This window comes from Gossypium arboreum, chromosome 5 (genome assembly GCF_025698485.1).
Source record: "Gossypium arboreum isolate Shixiya-1 chromosome 5, ASM2569848v2, whole genome shotgun sequence".
In the NCBI taxonomy this organism is placed as follows: domain Eukaryota; kingdom Viridiplantae; phylum Streptophyta; class Magnoliopsida; order Malvales; family Malvaceae; genus Gossypium; species Gossypium arboreum.
The window spans coordinates 28,566,180-28,581,914 of record NC_069074.1 but is presented as its reverse complement, the minus strand read 5'-3'; the positions used below and the strand labels follow the sequence as shown (position 1 = coordinate 28,581,914).

The window sequence follows — 15,735 nt, the reverse complement described above, 5'->3', positions numbered from 1 at the left end:
GCCGAACCTTACTGGGTTTAACTGAACTTGGTTCACAGTCAAACTCCTCTCTCTCAATGTCAGATTGGAACTTAGACATTGATGCTCGGCTTGGTAAGAAACGAGAAGAGAGAATATAATTTCTATCAAAGTCATCAATAATGTTGCTACATACAGTTGCTGTTTGCTTAAACTAAAAATAGCTAATTGAAGTGATTGATTTTAGTGGTCATGGCGAGGCACTTGTAACGCCCCAAAATTTGAATGTCTGACTGTTGAATTTTGTCGTAATTAAGTTTCTGTATCTGTGGCTATGTACTTTGTGTATGTGTTTGAGGTTAGGGGTTTGAGTTGTGCTTTTAGGAAGTTTTGCTCTTTTATTTTAAATTAATTTCTACTCTTGAGCCATTGACTTAAGTTTAATTCTGTGTGAATTTATGTCAAGAATGAGCCTATTGGTTTAATGGTTAAACTTTTGTATATCCTCTAGTTATTTTTGCTACATGTTAGAATTCTGATCGGTAGTTCAATCAGAATGTAACGTTCTCCTTTTTCTTCCTTCCTATTTTTTTCATTTCTTACATTTGTTTTCTTTTTCTTCTTTTTTGCTCTTTTCTTTTGCTTCTCTTTTCTTTTTCCGCTTGGTTGTTACTTAGATTCGTACTTCGTATATGCTCTTATTGTCAAGTAAGTTCGTTTCCGTTAATTTTGTGACTTCGATTGTTCTATAACTAAAATCGTTAGTGTTATCACTTGTACCAAAGTTGGTTTCTTGCCTAAACTGTTTGAATCCTTTGTTTATATGTTTGACTATTGTCTTTAGGAGAAGGTATCGAGGATAACGGTTCCCCTAACGTTCTCGATTCGTGAATTATGGATTTGTACAAAGGTAATTGTGGTGTTGAGTTGTGTTTGTGTTGAAACGCTTCAACGAATTTGGTTGTGCTTTAATCTTGGCGTTTGTTACGAATTATTGCTTAATTGGTTATTGAATATTCGTTTTAGGTCTTAGGAGTCCTCTACGTTGATCCTACTTCAAAACTACTTCAGGTATGTACCAAAAACTCGACTTTCTGCAAATTTTGGACGCCGAAAAACATGACTGCTGGCGCCACATGGCCGTGTGGTAGGCCGTGTAAATTATTGTTCATAAATTAGAGACACACGGGGTTAGGGATACGAGCGTGTGTCTAAACCGTGTGCGGAGGATATTTACTGTATGGTTCACACGAGCCAGAGCCACGGGTGTGTGTTCAGGCTTTGTGACTTATTGTTTGCGATTTAAGACTACACGGGTAGACGACACGGGCGTGTGAGCTACACGGGCCAACCATTTAGGCCATGTGAAACCACACGGGTGTGTGGATTAGAAATTGGATTTTTCCCTTTGTTATAGGCCAATTTGGCCCACTTACATTTTCAAACCCATAACCCAATAATTTAAACCCTCAAACCCATTACAATTAAACCTTTACAACCAGACTCAAACCTTAGCCCACCTAAACCAACCCTTACCCACTAGCCCAATACAAAACAAACCCAATACCTAACCCTAAGCCCAATCAACCCAAAATCAAAACAAAAACAGAAACCCTAGCCACCTATCCCCTTCCCACTTGCGCCGCAACCACCTTCTGACACCACGCCACCGATGTCAGCCCACCGGCCACCAACTCTGCAGCACCGTTCAACCACCCTGCAAGCAAGAAAGAAGACAAGACAGACATAATAGAAAATAGGTGCAAAAAAGTTATAAAAACCCAAATCAAAAACTTGTAAACTCTCTCTCTCGACAGTTCAGAAAATACACAAAAGATAATAATACAAAAATAGCATTTGAAGCACAACTAAGGTCAGAAAATCAAAGATATCAAAAATCAAAAACTAGAAAACTTAAGGTGATTTTTTTTCTTTTTTTCATTTTAGTTTCGGTCTTAGGCCTATTTTATACATATATATACTAAAAATATAATAAAATAATAAAATAAATAACAACAAAAAAAAGGAAAAATTTTACCTTTTTTTGAAAATCGAACCATCAGACGTGGTGGCTAGGTCTTTGGCTTGACAGACGACAGTAGGTGAGGTCCGGTGATCGGCTTCCCCACCGGATTCTCTCCCCTTCTCCCCTTTTCTCTCTTTTTTTTTTCTTTTTTACCTTTCCAAATGATTTTTTTTAAGTTTTTTTTTTATCTTTTATAGGGGACCAAAACGCACCGTTTTGGTCCCCTTTTTAATTAAAACGACATCGTTTTGGCCCCGGGTCGGGTCGACCCGACCCGCTCCAGGTCAGGATCCGCGTGTTTTTGAGCGGAAGGGCAAATTGCGCATTTTGCCCTTTCGCTTTTCTGAGATTTCGCAATTAAGCTCCTATGGTTTTTGCAATTTGGCCCCATAATTTTTAGCGCTTTTCAATTTAGTCCCCCCGTGCTACACAGCATTTTGTCAACAGGGAATATTGTGTTTTTGGCCCCCATTGTTTCCACGCGTGTTCAAGATAGTCCTTTCCTGCTATTTTATTTCTAATTTCGCCCCAAAATGTTGTTTTAAGTTCGATTTAGCCCTTTTTGTCAATTTACTGCCTTATTTTCAAATTTATTTTGTTTCATTTCCTGTTATTTATTATTATTAATTATAATCTTTACATACTTATTTTTTTTGTATTTATTATATGTAGTAATGTATATTTTATTATGTATGCATGTGTATATGTACTTAATATATTTTGTATATATTTATGTAATATTATTACTAGTGTTTTTATTCTCATATGTATACATTACATAAATATTTTAGTATTATACGTGTATATTTTTTTCATATATTATGTACATGTGTTTTAATATTATACTTTATATATCATTATGTATATTATTAATATGTATATATTTGTGAAGTATCATCAATAGTTATTATTATTATTATTTAGTTTTAAAATGTACGTATTGTATTTATATTTTAATATTACGTTATATATGTTTTTGTATTATGTATATATTTTAAATATTATATACTAAGTATTTTTAATATCCTATTATTATTTTAAATATTATTAGTTATATTTTGTATATATTACTCTATGTACATATTTCCATATTGTCCCATGTATATATTTCTAATACTATATTATGTATACACTCAAGTATTATTGTTATTGTTAGGATTTTAACCGGATTAAGTAACGAACAAGAAAATAGCAGAATAAATTGAGAAATTGAACACACAAATTTAACGTGGAAAAACCTCTCTAAAGAGGATAAAAAACCATGGGCAAAGATAATTTTACTATAATGACAAAAGAACGAAGAGTACAAAAGATGGAGATAAAAACTAAACCTCGAAAACCCGAAAACAAAGAACCCACAAAACGTAAACACAAAATTCTCTAAATGTGTTATGAGTTCTAATCTCTAATGGGTATATATTTTCTAAGGTTGTAAAAGAGCCTATTTATAGGCTAAATTCATAGATCAAATAATAAAAAAATAATCTAAACTAATCAGTGTTTGATTGAAACAAGTAAACAGAGTTTAACTGAAAGACTATTTTTCAAATTTGACTAAAAATAGGAGTCATATTAAACAAATCTCCACCTTGACTCATATTTCCACAATGTCATCTTTGCCAAAGCCCGCCACGAGCCTATCTTGAACTATGCAGGGAATTAACTGAGTCGAATTTGTGCTTAGAAACTAGAAGACTTCTAGCCTTCGACTTGTACACTGCCAAATCAAAACTAACCCGGGTCTGATTTTCACGAACACATTGCCTTAACTTTTCAAAACCTGCATCCAAAAGAGAACCTCTCTTCAACGAAACAATCATACCTTTTTCCCTCCTATGACCAAGTTGCCTCCGCTCCAAACCAGTTGACTTCAACTCCGTAATGGACGAGGGACGTCCGATTTCACCGGTCACTGTATAACCTTCCAGAATATAAAGACTGCCGGTTCTTTTACCTTTTAACAAAATGAGAGCTCCACGAGATACTTTAATACCGCTCGACTCGATGTTGATTTTGCATCCTTTCAAGTCTAAAATACTTAAGAAGATGAGATTCTTTCGTAAATCAGGTACATATATTTCATTATTCTTGTATACACATTTCACATATAGTATTATTTTCAGTATATCATTATATTTATTATTATACCCATGATTTTCACTATTATCACTTATCATTTTATCTCAATGTTATTATGTTTATATATCTCCTATATGTCACGTATGTACATTTTTAATGTTCATTTTATTCATGTATATATTATGTATATATTTTAACATTGTAAGTTATGCTTTAATTATAGTATATACTTCTACACTATTTTATTAGTGTATATATATATATTATTTTACGTATGTGTTCTTAATATTATTATTATGTATATACATTCATTTTTTTATTTCATGTTCAATTCTAGTATTACATTATATCTTTATCGTTTATAATATTATTGTCATATTAGTTACTTGCTTCAATGCATTTCTATCTTTTGTTTATTTTTATTTCATATCAACTTGCTTTACATTATTTCGAAAATCTTATTCTTGTTTCCCATTAATTTTAATGCATGAGGCAACATATCGTTTTAACACCAAGTCCTCGATTTCATCGCTATGTTGGGTGAACATCAATCGACTCGTGTTAAAACGGTATATCCTTCTAAAAAAATTAAAAAAAATTGAAAATTCTTGTCTTTTCAATTGGATCGCGATTAAATCTTATATTGAACTTGTGTTTTTGAAAATCAAGATAACACGTGTTTATAAGATACCAATTTTGGACGTCGCGAGGGTGCTAATACCTTCCTCGCGCGTAACCGACTCTTGAACCTTAATTTTTCTCTGGATTTTCACGTAGACCTAAATTTGGCCCTCATTTTTTTAAAAAAAATAAACGCCTTTCCAAAAAAAGATGATTTATGAGGTGTCCGATCATACCTAGGAGAAAAGATCGGCGGTGACTCCCCTTTTTTTAAAAAATCAAACTTCAGTTTTTGAGTTTTCACTAAATCGCCACAATTAGCGACCAAAGCTAAAATTTTTACGTCGCTACAGCTGGCGACTCCACTAGGGACCCCTTTTTGAGAGTCGTGTCTGGAATTAAACTCGCGTTGTCGAAATTTTCAAAGTTTCTTGTTCAAATTAATATTTAGTCGTGATCCTAAAATTGTGTTTTTGAAAAATTATGCATTTGCATCGTGTTGTATATATTCTTCTAACTTGTTTTGTCTGGTTGTCGTAAAGCTTTAAATTTTTATGGTTTTAGTTTTGGTTTAGTTTTTAAATAAAATTTAAAAGTTTGTGAGTTTCTCCCCACACACCGCGCACGTGCATTCTTGCATAACATGAGCTCTATACCCGGGCTCCGTCCATTTAAGTGAAAGTAAATGCTATGCCTTTGTGAGTTAACTCGTCCCTCCGCACAGGCTAGTGAATACTTTCGGGTTACATATGACTTATGCTTTCATGAGTTAACTTGTCCCTCCGCATAGGCATAAGTAAATGTAATCCCTCGAATTGAACTCGTGAGCCTGGGGCTACGACCGAGGCTTCGTACTAATCTTAGTAGATGACGGTACGAATAATTCGAGTACCTGTCTAGAATCGAAATCACATATAGTGAACCGTACGAGCCACCTAATTAGAGCCATGCCGAACCTCCGTCCGTTAATAGTCACCAAAATAAGTACATGGGAGGAACGCCTTTTACCCTTTATTTCCTTGACATTTACACTTTCTATTTTGATTTTCCGTTATTCATATTTGTTGTACTAACCAAGATATTTGTCTGTGTTCTTATTTTGCATCATGCATTATAGGCATCATATTAGGAAGGTGTTGACTAGAGATTGGTTGCCAAAAAATGGGTTTCTAATAGAAGAGTCAATTATACAAACAACCGAGAAGAATGCCGTGGTTCGGGACTGGTCTCTAAAAACTCAGAAAGAAAAAGGAGATAGTCGAGTGGAGGGATGTATTGCCAATCTGCCCAAGCACGTATACTATAAATGTTCGCTAGAATAACCTTGAAGATTTGGTTCAGGTTTGGAATCAGTAGGACTCAGACACTAGGGGTATCTTCACTAAAAGATATGGGGACATAGCCAATTTGATTGCTGTCAACGTAGACGAATGATTGATCCAAGCCATGGTCAGATTTTGGGATCCGGCTTACCAATGTTTTACCTTCAATCGAAAAGATATGACTCCGACTATAGAGGAGTACGTTGCTTTGCTTCGTGTTGAAAATGCGTAATTCTATAAAGTATATGTGAAGGAGCCTAAGCCGATGACCTTTAAGAAGAAGTTAGTAAGATTGACAGACATGATTGACGCATGAGCCGAAAAACAGATAAAGAAGAAGAATGAAACCATTTGCATTCCATGGTCTTCCTTACGAGAATTGGTTCTGAACCATCTGACATGTTGAAAAGGGTAAATCTATTTGCTTTAGCCATTTACAGTTTGATCATCTTCCCGAAAGTCTTTGGACACATAGAAGTTGCGGTGGTGGATTTCTTCGAAAAATTAAAACAAGGAATCAACCCTTTCTTGACTATCTTAGCCGAGACCTTCAGATCCTTAAACAATTGTAGGAAAGTGGGGAATGGACGTTTTATCAGATGCGCGCAGTAACTTAATGTCTGGATTTTGAGCTATTTCTGGAAAGTAGAGTGCACACCATACCACATGTTTTCAAAAAATTTCACCCCGTTGGAAGCCTATCTTGAGAGAGAATGGCTAAAGGATGTCACCGAAGAGCATTGGGTTTCAATTTTTCAGAACCTTCGAGCTGAAGATGTAACCTGAAGAGCACCATGGATCCGTCCTTTAGTTCTGTTATACAAGGTTGGAAATCAAGATTGGGTACCACTACTCGGGTTATAGGGAGGAGTTGGATACGTGCCGTTATTAGTCCAAAGGTAATTTTCTTCGCGACAATTCATACCCGCCACTGGAGGATTAGCACAGTCCGAGTTAGCTTTTGCGAGTGTAGGGTATATGAAGAGGGTCCGAGACATTGCAAAGTCTTGGAAAAAAATTCATCTGATGGAATTGGCTCTGTATGCTGATACCCTCACCTAAGATTACGACATCTGGAGGAAGCAACGGGTGAATAGTCAGCAAATCTCGTCAACGAACTACACCGTCCAGAATCCTTTCTCGGAGGAAATGCCGTCTGAGCTAGAAATGGCAAGACAAGAATTTGAACGAGAAAAGGCCAATATGTCTCGGGACCTTATTGCTCTTCAAGAGGAAAACTTTCAATTGAAGATCGACGTTCAGATTGAAAGATTCAGAATCGAGAAAATGCAAAAAGAGGCTGAAGTCGTAAGAAATGACTTAAGAGATCTTCATCTGGAAAATAAAAGGTTAAGAAGCACAATAAAGAATAGTGGGCTGGGCAAGTCGTCGGCAGAATGGAAAGAAGAAATAAGCAACATTAAAGGCGGGATGGAATTTTGGAAAGGAAAAGCGAAGAAAGAGAAAGAAAAGGCTGCGCGGGCTATGATAGAACTGAGGAAGAAGAATGCCAAATATGAAGCTGTGTCTGCTGAGGTAATGACTAGTCGATCTAAACGTCAAGAACTAAAAGAGAGGATACGAGAGTTAGAAGATGTGCTGCAAAATCGTCAACAACAGCTAGATACTCTCTTGAAGGCTTTGGAAGAAAAAAATAGTCAGTATGATAGAGACGTTCGCGCTTACGAAGAGGGCCTCCAAGAAAAAGAAATGAAACTTAGCTATTTGATCAATGAAGTTTGTGGGGTAGCCATGCACGTGGTACAATTATCGGAAGAAGCTGAAATTCTCATTTGCCAATTCTTTCCAAGTCGAAGATCAAACATATCAGAGTTCTTAGTACGAGTAAAGAAATACGGCGATATAGCTAGGAAGTTTGTGTAATGGTTGAATCGAAAATGGAAAAATGTTTTGTAATGAACTCTTTTGATGAATGAAATGCCTAAATAGGGGCTATCTTGAAATCAACACCCATTTCTTGCATTTCTTTCATGATTGACATTCATTTATGCACTCATTCATTCATTGCATGTACCTATCCCATAATCATTCGCTAAGGTTAGAATCATATAATTCGCAGTCACAACACTTCAAATCTGGAATCACGCCATTCGTATAGAACGCGTCGACAAGCTAGAACAATGGAGGCTGAGTTCAATGAAAGAATCGAAAGGATGGAAAGAGTCCAAAGAGAATTACAAGAACAACTGGCTAAGTCACAGCAAGAGACAAGAGACTTAATGGTGAGATCGCGAGAAGAATCACTCGAACAGAAGGATCAAATGGCCAAGATGATAGAAATGATGTCAGCTTTAGTTAAAGGAAAGGGACCCATGCAGAGCCCTGACGTCGAGAAACCTCGGTCAAGAGTTAATCACAGTCAAGATCCGCTCTATCCCCCAGGATTCACTCTGCCGCACACCCACGTAACACAAAGAGGGTACACCTAAGGGGAACCCATAGACCTGAAGCAACAGGTGGTGCCATCTGCTCAGATAGGGCAAGAAATGTTTATATCAAACCCGGAGACTAGTCCTACTGATCCACTCGTTCCAGATTTGGACGATCTAACAGAAATAGCCAAGTTGAAAACCAGTGATCACGAGGCTCAAGAGAAGTATAGGAGCTTAGAGGAAAGACTCAAAGCAATAGAGGGTACTGAAGCCTTCTCTGTACTGAGTGCCAAAGAGCTCAGTTTGGTGCCCGATCTGGTTTTGCCTCCAAAATTTAAAGTACCAGATCTCGAAAAGTACGATGGGACAAGGTGTCCAAAAGCACATCTTGTCATGTTTTGCCAAAAAATGACCAGTTATGTAAACGAAGATAAGCTACTCGTACATTATTTTCAGGATAGTCTAGTAGGATCGGCTCTTCGGTGGTACAACCAGCTTAGTAGGGAAAAGATTTGATCCTGGAAGGACTTGGCGTCAGCCTTTTGTGAGCAGTACAAGCATGTATCGGATATGGTGCCTGATCGAATGACCCTACAAATGATGGAAAAGAAACCAGCAAAAACCTTTAGACAGTATGCGCAAAAGTGGAGAGATACCTCAGCCCAAGTAGAGCCTCCACTAACTAAGACTGAGATAACAGTCATTTTCATCAATACTCTGAGAGCACCATTCTATGACAAGCTGGTGGGAAGTACTACGAAGGATTTTTCGGATATCATAATATCCGGAGAACATATTGAGAATGCCATCAAAAGTGGAAGGGTGGAAGGATGGAAGGTTCAGAAAGTTCAAAAAGGGCAGCGCCCATGAAGAATAAAGAACCAGAAGCCCATATGGTGGGAATGGGAAGCTGTTATACCCCTAATCTATATCCAAACCAACCCCGACCTCGAAATTATCCACCTCTGAATTTTTATTATCCTCCTCAGACCCCTTACTACCAAGCACCACCTCTTTCCTATCCCGTATACGCCATGAACAACCAAAGGCCCGTCACCACATTCCCACAAAACACTCTACCAGCTCAAAGCCAACCCAGAAATGAACCAAGACCAACAAGGCCCAATCTCGAGAGACCGCAATTCACCCCTATTCCTGTGTCGTATGGGGAACTGTACCCAAAACTCCTGGAGAAGCAATTAATATTTCCCCATTACATGGCACCCCTTAAACCTCCATACCCGAAATGGTACGATCCAAATGCTAGTTGTGCATATTATGCCAGGAACCAGGGGCATTCTACGGAGAATTGTCTTGCCTTCAAAAGGAGAGTTCAAGGACTTATCGATGCAGGTATTCTGCGATTTGATGGTACTAGTAGTACGGCCGGGAACCCGTTCCCAAACCACACCGAAGGAAATGTGAGCGCAGTGGGAAAAGAGGACAAACGAAAAAGTAGAAGATGGGTTTCTGAAATAAGAACACCTCTGTAGAAAATTTGGGAGGTACTAGCTAAAAAGGGGTTGCTCTGTCTTTTTAACAGAATATTCGAAGGAAGAAATGAAAAAGGTCAAAGTTTTTGCGAATTCCATGGTTTTGAAGGACACGACATTCAGTCCTGCGAGGAGTTCAGGAGATTACTGCAAAACATGATGGATAATAAAGAGATTGAGATCTTTTATAAAGGCGAAGAGGCCGATGGAGGAGAAATATACGCCTCTGACCATCAATCGTCAGGTTTCCCGTATAGCATCGACCGACCGTTAATAATTTATTACGATGCGAAGGAGCCGGTGAAACCAAAAGTGATAATCGAGGTACCATTCCCTTTCCCCTACAAGGATAATAAAGCAGTACCATGGAAATACGACGTCAATATCGTCACACCTGAAGATGAAAAACCCAAAGTCATGACTGGAAGTGTTGGGGAAGTAGGTCATTTCACTCGTAGTAGGAGATGTTATTCGAAAGAGGTCGAACCAGTGAAGAAGAACAGTGACTTGAAATAGAAAAGAAAAGCATCGATGCACGTGACCGAAGATGAGCATGAAACTGTGCCTGAACAAGAAGATAAAAAGCCTGTAGACGAGGAGGAGGCACAGGAGTTCTTAAAATTTATCGAGCATAGTGAGTATAAAGTGGTGAAACAATTGAGTAAGCAGCCAGCACGTATCTCGGTATTATTTCTACTATTGAATTCAGAACCACACCGGAACGCTCTGCTGAAAGTGTTAAATCAAGCTTATGTGGCAAACAATATATCTGTTGAAAAGCTGGATAGGTGGGTGAATAACTTGAATGTGGATAATTTCATTTCTTTTAGTGATGATGAAATACCGCCCAATGGTAGAGGCTCAGTGAAAGCATTGCATATCATAACCCATTGTAAGGGTTATATAATACCGAACGTGCTCATCCACAATGGGTCGGCACTCAATGTCATGCCTTTAGCCACACTTTTCAAAATTCCGATGGATTTGTCCTATTTAAGGCCCTGTCATTCCACTGTAAGGGCATTTGATGGGACAAGGCGTGAGGTCATGGGAAAGATTAAGATCCCTCTAGAAGTGGGCCCTTATATATACGATGTTGAATTTCAAGTCATGGACATTACACCATCATACAATTGCCTCTTGGGAAGACCTTGGATCCATTCTGCCGGAGTAGTTCCGTCATCCCTCCATCTAAAGGTGAAATTTATCATGGATGGCTGTTTGGTCACTGTCGAGGGAGAAGAAGATATTATAGCATCTATTTCTGCCGACGCACCATATATTGAAGTGAGTAAAGATGCTATGGAATGTTCCTTCCGATCTCTTGAATTTGTCAATGCCACATTTGTCGCTAAGGGAAACAGAATTCTCGTGCCGAAACTGTCGAGAAATACCAGGATGGGTATCAAGCTGACCGTGGGGAGAGGAGCCCGAGCGAGGAAAGGTTTGGGAGAATTTCAGCAAGGAATAGTCAGGGCTTTAAAGCCAGTACACCACAGGGCCGGATACGGTTTGAGGTTCCAGTCGGACATACGTCAAAGAAGAAAACAATGGAAGAGAGATCAGGAAAGAAGGATCGCAAGAACCTTAGGCCGAAAAATAGAATGGGAGCCCATGACGTACCCTCCTTTGTCAAAAACATTTACATCTGCAAGAATGATAGACCCCTAGCAAGTCAATCCACGAAGCACACTGTTAATCATTGAAAGGGGTCTTCAGAATGTCAGTATAAATGTCATTGACAAAGGAAGTGATAAAATTAAGGATGTTTCAACGATATGCCCTTGTCCTCCTGGATTTGTTTTGAGCAATTGGACTGCTGTGGAACTCCTTGTAGTTTCTAAATCTTCTCCAGAGTAATACTCAATATAAATACTATTCTTTTTGTGTGCCCCTAAGCAATAGTAGGGATTCTTTTGCAAGAGCTTATGATTTGCTCTTTATCATTTAAATGAACATCAATGAAAATGCATTTTGTCACGATCTTTCGCATTATCACTAATTTCACAATCACTTTCTCATTTCATAGCCTATCCTTACATTTGCCTCATGCCATGCCATAGTATTTCGTTTGTTGGTTCCAATACTTGGATTCCCCTCTATAGTTTCTTCTTCCATTCAATTTTCAGGTGCTCAGATATCAATGGCATGAACAAACCCGTTACCAGTCCTGAAATCGATTTTGAGAAGGCTATTCGTTTAGAAGAATTCGAAGCCGAAGAAAATGCTGAAGACTATGTCTCGTCTCCTGACTTGCTAAGAATGGTGGAACAAGAGGATAAATAGATTTTGCCTCATCAAGAATCTGTTGAAACAATAAATTTGGAAACTGAAGAAAGGAAGCAAGATGTGAAGATTGGGACCTCCATTTCAAGGGGTACCAGGCATAATTTGATTGCTTTGCTCCTCGAGTACAAAGATGTATTCGCATGGTCATATCAAGACATGCTAGGATTGGATGAAGATGTAGTGGTCCATAAGCTCCCATTAAAGCCAAAATGCAAACCCATTCAACAAAAGCTAAGATGAATGAGGCCTAAGATGTTGTTGAAAATAAAAGAGGAAGTCAAGAAGCAATTTGATGTTGGTTTCCTACAAGCCTCCAAATATCTAGAGTGGGTGGCGAACATAGTCCCGGTACCAAAGAAAGACGGTAAAGTACGAATGTGCGTGGATTTTCGTGACCTGAATCGAGCAAGTCCTAAAGATAATTTTCCCTTACCACACATTGATACATTGGTGGATAACACAGCAAAGCATTCATTGTTTTCTTTCATGGATGGATTCTCAGGGTATAATCAGATCAAGATGGCCCCCGAGGATATAGAGAAAACTACTTTCATAACAATGTGGGGAACATTCTGCTACAAGGTAATGCCGTTCGGATTAAAGAATTCTGGGGCAACATATCAGAGGGCTATGGTGACATTATTCCATGACATGATGCATAAAGAATAGAGGTCTACGTTGATGATATGATTGCTAAATCCCGAGGGGAAGAAGAGCATGTAATGAACTTGAAAAAGTTGTTCGACAAACTGAGAAAGTTCCAGCTAAAGCTCAATTCAGCCAAATGTACGTTTGGGGTTACCTCGGGAAAATTGCTGGGCTTTATCATCAGGGAAAGAGGAATTGAAGTTGATCCAGATAAAATAAAAGCCATTCAAGAGTTACCACCTCCGCGCACACAAAAAAAAGTCAGAGGATTTTTAGGAAGGTTGAACTACATCGCTCGGTTCATTGCTCAACTCACTAACCAGTGCGACCCAAATTTTTGACTCCTCCGAAAACATAATCCCGGAGAATGGAATGGGGAATGCCAAAAGGCTTTTGACAAGATAAAGCAGTATTTGTCTAATCCCCCGGTACTAGTACCGCCAATTCTAGACAGACCATTAATTTTGTATGTGACAGTGTTCGAAAATTCAATGGGTTGCGTACTGGGGCAACATGACGAGTCAGGAAAGAAAGAAAGAGGATCTACTACCTCAGTAAAAAGTTCACTGAATATGAGGCAAAGTATTCGTCCATAGAAAAATACTGTTGCGCTCTGGTTTGGGTAGCTCAGAGACTCAGGCAATATATGTTGTATCATACGACATGGTTAATTTCAAAGCTAGATCCAATAAAGTACATGATGGAATCACCTGCACTCTCAGGAAGAATGGCACGATGGCAGATTTTACTGTCAGAATATGACATCGTCTATGTGAGCCAAAAGTCGATAAAAGGAAGTGCAATAGCTGACTTCTTGGCAACTCGAACAATAGAGGATTACGAGCCATTGAGATTTGATTTCCCAGATGAAGACTTGATGTGAATCACGAAAAAAGAATGCGAGGCACCAAAAGAGAAGTCATAGAAGATGAGCTTTGATGGTGCGTCGAATGCATTGGGGCACGGGATTGGAGCAGTCTTAGTATCACCAGAAGGGAACCATTATCCGTTCACTGCCAGGCTGAATTTCTTTTGTACCAATAATATAGCGGAATATGAAGTCTGTATCATGGGACTTCGTGCAACAATTGAACGAAACATACAAACTTTAGAGGTATACGGAGACTCAGCATTGGTGATTTACCAAATCCGTGGAGATTGGGAAGTGAGAGATTTGAAATTAGTTAAATACAGTGATCTAGTGGCAGGACTGATCAAAGAATTCAAAGAAATAACTTTTAATTACTTCCCACGAGAAGAAAACCAACTGGCTGATGCCCTGGCCACTTTGGCTTCAATGTTCAAAGCAAATAGAGAAACAGAAATAATGCCTCTCCAAATGATCATATATGAAGTCCCTGCACATTGTTTCAGCATTAAGAAAGAGCCAGATGGGCAGCCATGGTTCCATGATATCTTAGAATACATCAAGAATCAAAGGTATCCCGAGCAAGCAAATGAGAACGATAAAAGAACAATTAGAAAAATGGCAACGGCATTTATTCTTGACGGAGACATCCTGTATAAAAGAGGAAAATATCAAGTGCTCTTGAGATGCGTGGATGCTGTTGAAGCTCGAAAAATACTTGAAGATGTCCATGAAGGAGTTTGCGAGACACATGCCAATGGTTTCACTATGGCTAGGAAGATTATGAGACTCAGTTATTACTGGTTGACGATGGAAAGCGACTGCATTAGTTTTGCAAGAAAATGCCACAAATGTCAAATTTTTGGCGATAAGATTCATGTAGCCCCTTCGCCTCTTCATGTCATGACCTCTTCGTGGCCTTTTTCTATGTGGGGCATGGATGTTATAGGGCCAATTTCCCCAAAAGCTTCTAATGGACACCGATTCATTTTTGTGGTCATTGATTACTTCACAAAATGGATAGAAGCCGCTTCATTTGCCAATGTGACGAAGACTGCAGTTTGCAAGTTTTTGAAAAAGGAAATCATTTGTCGATATGGCTTGCCTGAAAGAATCATTTCAGATAATGCCATGAATCTGAACAACAAGATGATGAAGGAAGTCTGTGAGCAATTTCAAATAAAGCATCATAATTCATCACCCTATTGCCCGAAAATGAACGGAGCTGTTGAAGCGGCCAACAAGAATATTAAGAAGATTATTGGGAAAATGACCGAAACATATAAAGACTGGCACGAAAAGCTACCATTTGCTTTGTATGCATATCGCACATCTGTGCGAACATCTACGGGAGCAACTCCTTTCTCTCTGGTCTATGGAATGGAAGCTGTGCTACCTATCGAAGTCGAGATCCCCTCTCTACAAGTCTTAATAGAGTCGAAACTAGAGGAAGCAAAATGGGTTCGAGCTCGATATAACCAGTTAAACCTCATCGAGGAAAAACGTCTAAAGGCAATTTGTCACGGGCAGATGTACTAGAAGAGAATGATCGCGGCCCATGACAAGAAAGTACGGCCAAGAGAATTCCACGAAAGAGAACTCGTGCTGAGAAAGATTCTCCCAATACAAAAAGACTTCCGAGGAAAATGGGCACCAAATTGGGAAGATCCATATGTCGTAAAGAAGGCATTCTCGGGCGGAGCTTTGATTCTCACTGAGATGGATGGGAAGGTGTTACCTAATCCAGTGAATTCAGATGCTGTAAAGAAATATTATGCTTGAAAAAATAAAATCAAGATGAAAACCCGAAAGGGCATCTAAAAAAAAAAAAGATGATCAAGGTGAAAACCCGAAAAGGGCGTCTTGATTAACACAAAAGATTAGGATGAAAACCCAAAAGGGCATTCTAATGAGGCAAACCTGGGCTTAAAGAATAAGGCGGTCGAATAGTGGGTCAAACAGCAAGACTATAGTATTTGAAGCATTTTTTGAAAGCTCGAAATCTTCTACGCAAGAAGCCATACTCGAAAAGATTCCT

At 38.6% G+C, this 15,735-nt stretch overlaps 1 pseudogene; it reads left to right on the top strand.

The window, feature by feature from the left end:
- The first annotated feature begins 12,556 nt into the window (after positions 1-12,556).
- Positions 12,557-15,467, top strand: LOC128293067 (uncharacterized; annotated as a pseudogene).
- Positions 15,468-15,735: the final 268 nt, after the last annotated feature.